The following is a 10,711-nucleotide window of genomic DNA, read 5'->3' on the forward strand; positions in this document are numbered from 1 at the left end:
AGGCTTTTAAGGGTTTTTAGGTCCTGGAAGAAATAATTTCGAGTTGACGTTTCTAATAAAATAGTATAAAATCGCTTCTAGCAGAATGCTATTTGAGAATAATTTGTGAAATCGCGCCCTCGTGGACGCGCTTTTGCTACAGTAGGTCACGGAAGAAATAATTATTTTTTTGACATTTCTGAGCAAATAGTATAAAATAGCTTCTAGGAGGATCCTATTTGAGAAGAATTTGTGCAATCGCGACCTCGTCAGCGTGCTTTTGCTATAGTAGGTCATGTAAGAAATATTTTTTTTTTGACGTTTCTGTAGAAATATTTTTTTTTGACGTTTCTGAGCAAATAATATAAAATCGCTTCTAGCAGGATGCTATTTGAGAAGAATTTGTGAAATCGCACCCTCGTGGACGCGCTTTTGCTACAGTAGCATGTTTGGGCTGAGGCTATAAATTAGGTAGAAAATGTTCTCAGAATGCATAAGTCACAGCAGAAACAATTTAGAGAGGTTAAGAAGGTTAGAGTTTCAAATATGAGTAAACGTATTAGTGCTGTTATTTACTACGATGGGGAGGTTTGCCACACCGAGAATGGTGTTATTTTTTTTGTCGGAGAATACGGTGCGACTGGTTTTTAACCAGAACATAGATTTGACAGAACTTCGTAAAAGGATTAGGCGTAAAATTTTTGGAACGACGCCAATGAAAGTTCTGTCTATCACGTATCGATTTTGTTCGTCTGTTGATCCGGTGACATATGACTCGTTCGACATAAAAGGTGCTCGTAGCTTAGAGGTAATGGTGCAGGCTCATCTTGCTAGTGGAGCATCTTATATTGAGTTATATGTACAATTTACATCGCCAACTGATGTACCAGCGACCGGTGTTCGAGATGTATACACCACCCCTGGCCGACACTCAGTCAGCGGGTTACAAAATACGGAATAGCCCATGTTTGGTAGCAGTGTCGAATGCACATCCCCTGCAAGACACTCTGTCAGTGGATGGGACATGTACGTCGGTGGCTCGATGTTTGATGCTGGAAATACGTACTAGGGAGCGACATCAAGTTCTAGTGGGTGGCAATCTACGTCCAATTGGGGACGTTATCAAATGCCCAGAAGAAGGGATGATGTACTCCCTACGACGTCAACCGGTGAGGGGACTTCGTACACTGCAGATGATTGTGGGTTAGAATATGACTCCAATGTGGATCCACCTCGAGAGCTCGGGCCGGATAGTGCAGAAGTTGGCTTATTTTCTGAACCGGAGTCTATTCCAACAGAAGCTGAAGATGCTGAAAGGAGTTTAGATGAGGAAGAAAATCCACGATTCAGAGCATACTCACTTCTAGCCCACATGCATAATGTCGATCTGTCTGCAGATGATGCGTTAGAGTTTCCAGATCTACCACACTGGTTGCGTGATCGTACAAGTTCGGGGGTAGCTTTCAGTAAACTTGAAGTTGGTAATCAGTTTACCAACAAGGATAGTTTTATTGGTGCTTTGAAACAACATAGCATCAAAAACGGCGTTAACACCACGTCGTTAAATCAAAATCTGATAAGTTTGAGGCGAAGTGTGCGGTGCAAGACGGCACATGTTCATGGAAAATTTACGCCTCGTTAAGTAAAAGGACAGGGTTGTGGGAGATAAAAAAGTACAAAGGTCCACATACATGTGCTGCAGGTACAGTATTGACTGTATCTGAATAATACTTTTATTATGCAATGTTGCATTATTTAATGTACTCCCTTTGTAGGTGTTTCACAATATCACCCCAAAATGGATTCAGCTATGTTAGCTAGCTTGATACTGCCCACGATAAAAGCATATCCTAGGACTTCAGTGCCGGTGTTAATTGCCAATATCCGTAGCCAAATGGGGTACACGTCCTCTTACCGCAAGGCTTGGATAGCTAAGCAAAAGGTGTTGGAGAAGATGCATAGTGGGTGGGACGCCTCATATAATAAAATATGGCAGTGGTGTCAAGTGCTAGAGAGATACGTCCCCGGTGCCATCACAGACCTTGAAACGGAACATGCGTACTACAACGGCCGATTGCTACATGGATGCCAAGTGTTCAAACGCCTGTTTTGGACCTTTAAGTAATGCCGAGGCGTGTTTCCATACTGCAAGTCGTTGGTATAAATTGACGGTACCTTCATGTTCGGTAGGTATACTCATCAGCTATTGCTTGCAGTGGCACAGGATGGCGGTGAGAGAATTCTTCCAATTGCATTTGCAATAACACCGGGGGAGTCGTCTGATGACTGGGATTTCTTTCTCTCTAGGTTAAGGAGGCATGTGTGCCCCCAACCTGATATCTGTGTTATTTCAGATCGGCTCACCGGTATACTAGCTGCATTTGATTGAGAGGGAAGCTTATAGCAGCGCACACACCATAGATATTGCCTAAGACACGTTGCTTCGAACTACTACAGGCAATATCCATCTAAGAGCGAACGACGACAAGTGACCAACATGAGTATTTAGTCTATATATGTGTTATTTTGTTTGTCAATTTGAATTAGTTTTATTGGTAGAAGTGGTATAAATTATTCGCTATGATCTTATATTGGCAGGGTATGAAATAAATAAAGATCGTTTTCACGAGATGTTGGCAATTTTACGATCTCAAAACGGAGAAGGGGCGGACTACCTTTGTAACATACGTTTCGAACAGTGGGTACAAGCATACGACGGTGGCCTACGATATGGCCATATGACGTCGAACCTGGCAGAATGCATAAATTCTGTTCTTAAAGGAACGCGCCATCTACCGATAACATCAGTTGTGCGAGAGACATATTTTCGTTTGGCAGCGCTATTTCCAAAGCGAGCAGCAAGTTATGCAGGCCAGATTCAGGGAGGCCATGTATGGTGCAGTAAGGTAGTTCAAGAAATTAACAAGGCCAAGGTAAGGGAAAACCCTATGCACACAGTGTGTCATGATCGAGACAATTTATGGTTTCGCGTGACAGAGTTTGACAGACCGCACCAAGGTGTTGTTGGCGGGCAATATCATGTACACTTGGGAAATAGGACTTGTGATTGTGGGATGTTTGATGCACTTCGTTATCCATAAACTCATGTTATTGCGGCTTGTCAGAAACTCTGTCTGGATCCGATGAGTTATGTGGACGAACTGTACAAATTAGAAAACATGTACAACGTATGGAGACACGTTTTCCCACCGGTCCCAGATGAACGTAAGTGGCCGCCCGTATCTCTTGCTCTTTTAAGTCATTACGGATAGAGAATTACGTCGCAAACTAAAGGGTCGACCTTGCTCGACTAGAATACGTAACAATATGGATATCCGAGAAATAGCTAGTCAAACGAAGTTGTGCGGATGGTGTAGGAATCCAGGCCATACAAGTCGATCATGCCCCAATCACAATAGTTGAATGTAATTGTAAAAAAATTAAGTTTGTGAAATTATTAATTGATAAATTGTATTAAGTCAAAAAATTGTATTAATGGTTAGTAAAATTATCAAATTATATAAAATTATTAATTGTTAGTACCAGTCAAAACATTTTTTCAAATCTAACATTATGTGAATGTAAAATTATTAAGTCAAAAATTGTATTAATGGTTAGTAAAATTATCAAATTATGTAAAATTATTATTTGTTAGTATCACCAAAACATTTTTCCAAATCTAACATTACGTGAATGTAACATTGTTAACTTAGTTTAGGTTTTTAATTAAATTAGGTTAAGGTTAGGGTTTTTAAGTTAAGGGTTTAGGGTTTTAATTAAACTAGGTTAGGGTTAGGGTTTTTAATTAAATTAGGTTAGGGTTTTAATTAAATTAGGTTAAGGTTAAGGTTAGGGTTTTTAAGTTAAGGGTTTAGGTTTTTAATTAAATTAGGTTAGGGTTAGGGTTTTAATTAAATTAGGTTAGAGTTTTTAATTAAATTAGGTTAGGTTTTTAATTAAATTAGGTTAGGGTTTTTAATTAAATTAGGTTAGAGTTAGGGTTTTAATTAATTTAGGTTAGGGGTTAGGGTTAGGGATTTTAATTAAATTAGGTTAGGGTTAGGGTTTTAAATTAATTTAGGTTAGGGTTAGGGTTTTTAATTAATTTAGGTTAGGGATAGGGTTTTTAATTAAATTAGGTTAGGGTTAGGGTTTTAATTAATTTAGGTTAGGGCTTAGGGTTTTAATTAAATTAGGTTAGGTTTTTAATTAAATTAGGTTAGGTTAGGTTTTAATTAATTTAGGTTAGGGTTTAGGGTTAAATTAGGTTAGGGTTTTTATTACATAAAATAAACTTCTATTTTATTACATCAAATAATATCAAAATATCTCGAAATTTTTTATTTTATTACATCAAATAAATTTCTATTTTATTACATCAAATAAACTTCTATTTTATTATATCAAATAATATCAAAATAACTCAAAAAATTTATATTTTTTACATAAAATAATATCAAAATATTCAAAATATTTGTACAAATAAATTTAAATACGGCAATCAATGTCTATGCCCGGGGGATTCAGTGCCACATGGCGGCCGTCGACGGTTACGTGCTGGATTCCTGCTTCTCTAACTTTCGGCGGCAGTTGTTGTTCCTCCGGTGGGGATTCTGGGTCTTCCGGTTCGGCATCTAGTTATCGGACTTGGGACGATGATCCACCTTCAAAGAATAGTGTATATGGAGTTGTTTGCATCAGGAACGGCGACGGTGTTTGAAACCCATACGTTGGTGGGGATTGGTAAAAATGAGAGCTCCCCAACGGCCCCCCTTGCGATCCCTCGTGCGCCGTTGGCCTACACATCGGTGGTCTGCTCGGCATAACAGGAAATGGAGCTAAACCGGGCATTTGGCTCCAACCTGCTTTCTCTAGCTTTCTCTAGATTCAGTGCCACATGGCGGCCGTCGACGGTTACGCGCTGGATTCCTGCTTTCTCTAGCTTCCGGCGGCGGTTGTTGTTCCTCCGGTGGAGATTCTGGTTCTTCCAGTTCGGCATTTGGTTGTCAGACTTGGAACGATGATCCATCTTCAAAGAATAGTGTATGTGGAGTTGTTTGCATCAGGAACGGCAACGGTGGTTGAAACCCATACGTTTGGTGGGGATTGGTAAAAAGGAGAGCTCTCCGACGGCCCCCTTGAGATCCCTCGTATGCCATTGGTATATACATCGGCGGTCCGCTCGGCATAACAGGAAATGGAGCTGAATCGGACATTTGGCTCTAACCTGCCATAGGACTTGGAAAAGGATACATATAAGGGTTAGGGTACATATAAGGGCTAGGAAATGCACCTGGCATCATCTAAAAAGGCGGTTGCGTGGGTATCATCGGTTGAACTGCTGCGTCAGTGCTCTCGTTGGGCCAGGCGATTGCATGGCCGCTGATGATGAGCCGAGTGAATGTCTGGGCCTCGTTGAGGGGCTACCTTCGTCTTGTCGTCTTGGATTTAGAGGCCCTCGCCTTTCCCTTTCGACACGTATTTGTCGCTGCCTCTCCTCTGGCGTCAGTAAATACGGCTTGCCATGGATCCTAAACCATGGCATGTATTCTGGAACACACGATAACTCCGGAACGATGATTGGTTCCCGAGTAGGTAGATATTCATACCGATCTTTCCACATTTCCATATACTCAGACCAGTATCTCGTCCAATCCGTATTCAATTACCGAAGGTCAACTTTGTGTTGATCGTCAAACACATCAGGATCCACCAGAATCGGTTGTCTACATCCAAACTGCTGTAGCACTCTGTCTGTCTGGTGCAGCTCCACGGTTGCGTAGTTGACCAACACAACTTTCACGTGTCAAGCTTGTGGATTTTGTAAAAACTCTTCGGGGATTACTGCCCGAATTGTCGGATCCTCGTATGGTGTCCATTGAAACTATATGAACATGATAGAAATATTAGTTATATACATAATACTAAATACTAAATACTAAATATCAATCGAATAAAGAATGTATGAAATATCTATTTGCACTAATATTAGTTTTAGCAGCCATCTTAGATGTACGCGGCTCCGTGACATGTCGGGCATCAGATAACCTCCAATTAATTGAAGAATGTATGTCCGAGCATATCAGATTCTTTCAATTTCGGTTGAATCTTCATCCGGATCAGGGAATGTGTTACGTAACTAGCCCATCTCGACCTTACCTCCCTCCATTTTCTCCGGAATAGCGCACTAAAGCTCGTAGCACACCGCCTCCCAATTGCTAGATTGGGCAGTCCCGGTGACTGAGTGCCTATCCACCGGCAATCCCAATGCAGACTAACATCTTCTAGAGTGATAGTACACTCTCCACATGGAAGATGGAATGTGTGCGTCTCGGGTCTCCACCTCTCAATCAACGCACTGATCAGTTTCCGGTCCAACTTGCATCCCCGGCCTACCGTCGCCACGTGCCAAAAACCCGCTTCCCGCAGGTAGTTCTCTACCAATGGTAATGGAGAAGCATGCATATTCCGGATATTGCATTCCAATACCCGATCTACAGACTTTTATAACAAATAATAAATTAATAATTATCTAAAAATGCATAAATAAAAAATTCTTAAATAATATTTAAAAATTAAATTTAACACTTACCATTTTCATTTGTTTCATCGATATGTGATGCCTATCAAGACGAGTCAATGATCCGGCCATTGATGAAATCGTACAAATTTTTACGATTTATAAAAATATAAAATTATTTTAAAATTATTTTAAAAAAGGAAATTGAGAGGAAATTGAAATTAAATATGGATTTGAGATAATTTTGGAAGGAAATTGAGAGAATTTTGGAAGGAAATTGAGAGGAAATATGAGAGATGATTTGTTTGTGAAAAAATAAAAAGGGGTGGGGGTATTTATAGTTTTTTTTTGACCGTTGGGGTGGGGCAATGGTCAAATTTTTGACCGTTGGGTACTGTTCACGTGCGGGTCGAAATCGCGTAGTGGATGCGATTTCCAAGCGCGTACCCTAAAATCGCGCTGACGTGGACGTGATTTCGTGGAAAAAGGACCATTCCGGTAAATAATTAAATAATGGGCCATTTCGGTAATTTTTGAAAAAAAGGGCTTTTATTGGTAAATTGTCCTTTAAATTGGTGTGATAAATTAACTTGATGAAACAAAAAAATAGTAATGAATGAATGTTTTCGTCTTTTATTAGTATTGAAAGAGATTAATTCTTTTGAGAGAAATTTTCAAAATGTTAATAGATGGATTCCTTAACAATCAAATGTATTGTCTCTCGTATTTTGTCGAGAGTTAATATGTCATGAGTGGCTATCAAATAGGCTTAATTCATAGAGTTGGGAGGGCTTCGGTTGGTGGTGACCCATGCAAGTAAGCAGTACCATGATTGCAAACAAGTGACCTATATGTCTCAGGTTGGTGGTCTGAGTCCTCCATGCTTAGGTAACTTCATAATTATTCTACACAAAATAATAATAATTTTCTCGAGTCTTGTAAGTGCACCAACCAAGATGCTCCTGGCTTTGTGAACCAAGCCCATTGGGTAACGGCTCAAGAAACATTAGTTTTCATCAGAGTACAATAGACAAAACTCTTATAAGGGAACAATAACTTTGGTTGTTGAGGACTTGAACAACTGCTTGACGGACGATATTTCGAAGCCTTGGGGCATACAAAAAGGGATAATTGGGTCAAGATATCCCTTTTCTTCATTTATCTATTTTTGTATATACTGCAACATTCCTATGGATGAGAAAAAGGGGCATCCATCAAAGTCTTGTTTTCTAACCAATTTTATTGAGACTTTGGTCAGTTAGTTAAAGCTAAAGTATCATGTAGACCTATGTATTATGAATTAAATTGTATTTTATTCTCTTTACTCAAAAATTGAGTAAAATAATTTCATTTTTATTGTTAAAGACTAGTCATTTCTATTAAAAACTCCATTCATTTCTATTATTAAAAATTGACGTGACTGACAAACTAGCTAGACAATTATACGTGGCATGCCACGTGTTCCTCTTCAAGATACATAGATTGATTTTTTAATTTGCTCATTAATCTAATGTGTATGAATTAATTTACCTATTTAAAAAAAAATAGCAAAATGTAATACAACTCTGTAATATAAAAGTATTTTTGGAGTATGGTGCTTGGAGCACCTCTTTCTGTTTTTAGCTACCCTAGGTAGTTTTTAAGATTCTCATACATCTTATGATATTTTGTTAAAATGATGATGATGAGAGCATATGGGTAGTCGGGGTTTTTATATTTGGAATGGATATTTGAGTTTAGTAGAGATGTAAATTTGTTTAAGCGTTTTTTGGGGTTTTCTTCTTTAGATTATTTTTTTAATTTTATATTTTTTTTACACGTCATCTTCAACTTGGCATGTCACACTTACTAACGGTCAACTAACGTTTTTCGTTAAAATTAGTCGATTTATGAAAATTTTACTTTATATTGATAATCAAACTAATAAATCAAACCTGTGATTTTTTTTCACATTGGTTAGATTTATATTTTATTGATTTCTCAATTTTAGCTACAAATTTTATTTTAGCAATTTAAATTGAAATTTTACTTTTAATTTCAAATTTTTTACTGAAGAGATAAAATTTCCAAAGTCTCATTGCTGTCTACCATATTTATTTTTATTAATTTTAATATTACATGTGTGGGATGTAAATTACACATTTAATTTTTAATTAAAGAATTTTAATTAGGCTTAATGATAAATTTGGCCACTAATGTTTGCATGTTTTGTTAAAATGACCCTAATTGTATTTTTGAGTTTTTTGCCATCAACCTTTGTTTTTTTTCCAATATGTTTTTTCTAATGATTTAATGAATAAATTTAATGTTTCAAATTTTCTTTTCTTTCAAAAGGTTTCAATCTTTCATACGTTTTTTACTAGGTTAACTTTTTTTAGATAATTAGGTTTATTTTCTTTAAATTAAGAGTTATTTTTTAATTTAATGTATTGTTTTTTATTTTATTATTTTCCACATGTAATTATCTTATTGGGTTATCTAAGTAATAAATTACATCTCATTAAAAATATTCCACATCATCCCGTTAATTTTTTAACGGTATTTTCATTAAATCTGTTAGAAAAAGCAGATTGAAAAAAAATAACAAAGGTTGATGGTCAAAAAAGGCTTAAAAATACAATTAGAGCCATTTTGACAAAAACATGCAAACGTTATTGGCCAAATTTGTCATTAAGCCTTTTAATTATTACTATGATCTATCATTAATTATGATCATATCTCTTAATTTTTAAAAATATATAAATTTGGAGCTATATGAAAAAGTAAACTATAATGTTAATTTGAAAAATAAATAGATAAAACAACATGCAACAACTATAATAGTAGTTCATAATAAATAAGAAAATGTTTAAACTAAATTAATAAATACATTTAATAATAATAATTAAAAATAATGGTTGAAATTTGATTTTTTTCATATACAACAAACAAATAATAGTAAAAGAAAAGAAATAAAGTTTTAAGAGTGTTTACTTCACAGTATAAACTTATAATTGTTTTTAAATATTATATTGCCTCATTAATCTTTGATCTCTCTAGTGCCATTGTTATTCAAATATGATACGATATTACCTCTTCAAAGAACCTTGGCTTTAGTTCTCCGTTCTTTTTTTTTTATATATAATTCTAACTTATTAAAGCTAAAATTTTCCATCTTTTTACAGGTAATTTTTCTTAGACACTACTCGATTAAATATGCTTAATCACTGAATACTATTTATAAAGTTAAACTTAAATTAGAGTTTTTTTGAAAAATCATATTGATGTGGAAATTCAGGAGAATGTTGATGGGGGATAAATGGAGGATGATAGGATTTTATGGTTCTCCTGATATGCGATTTCGTTCAGGGACGTGGGATCTTTTACGGGTTTCGGGTCAGGATCAGGACTTATATTGGTTAGTGTGCGGGGATTTCAATGAGACTCTCTATTCTTTTGAGAATAAGGGAGGGGCTTTTTAGGATAGGGGTCGTATGGAAGATTTCTGAAATGTGTTAGCAAATTGTCAGTTAGAGGATTTGGGGTACGAAGGGCCTTGGTTTATATGAGAACGTGGGAATTTTATGGAAAATAATATTAAAGAACAGTTAGATGAGAGGGTTGCCAATGTAGCTTAGTAGGAGCGATTCTTTACTTTTTCATTTAGGCATCACCTACCTCATTCGTTCTCTGATCATTGCCCGTTGTTGATAGATACGGTATAGAGGATGGAAAAGCAAAGGGTGGAGAGGTTCCGCTTTAAGACCTGTTGGACTTTGAAAGAGTCGTGTAAAGCTAAGATTAGTCACTTACAGAAAAATAGTGTAGAGAGTGTTCCCCAACGGTTAACGTCGTTGTGTAAGGGTCTGAATCAGTGGGTAGCTCACTTGAAATCAAGGAATGGGGCAAATTAATAGGCTACAAAATTGTCTAGTGGATCTCAATAAAGATTATAGAGATGAGGAAAATCTCTCTATCTTTTAGGTACTAAGTTGGAAATGAACCTGAAAATTGACAAGGAAGAACTATACTGGGAGTAGAGAGCGCAGGTGAATTGGTTGAAGTTAGAAGATAAGAATATGAGGTTTTTTCATCGATTTATGTGGCAAAATAAGAGAACAAATAGAATTAAGGGTTTAATAGGGGGTGATGGGCAAACTGTTTCAGATAGAGATAACTTGTTTGCCATTGCAGATGACTATTTCATGCAACTATTTTCTTCGTAATGAGGGG

The sequence above is a fragment of the Gossypium raimondii genome, chromosome 5 (genome assembly GCF_025698545.1).
Source record: "Gossypium raimondii isolate GPD5lz chromosome 5, ASM2569854v1, whole genome shotgun sequence".
In the NCBI taxonomy this organism is placed as follows: Eukaryota; Viridiplantae; Streptophyta; class Magnoliopsida; order Malvales; family Malvaceae; genus Gossypium; species Gossypium raimondii.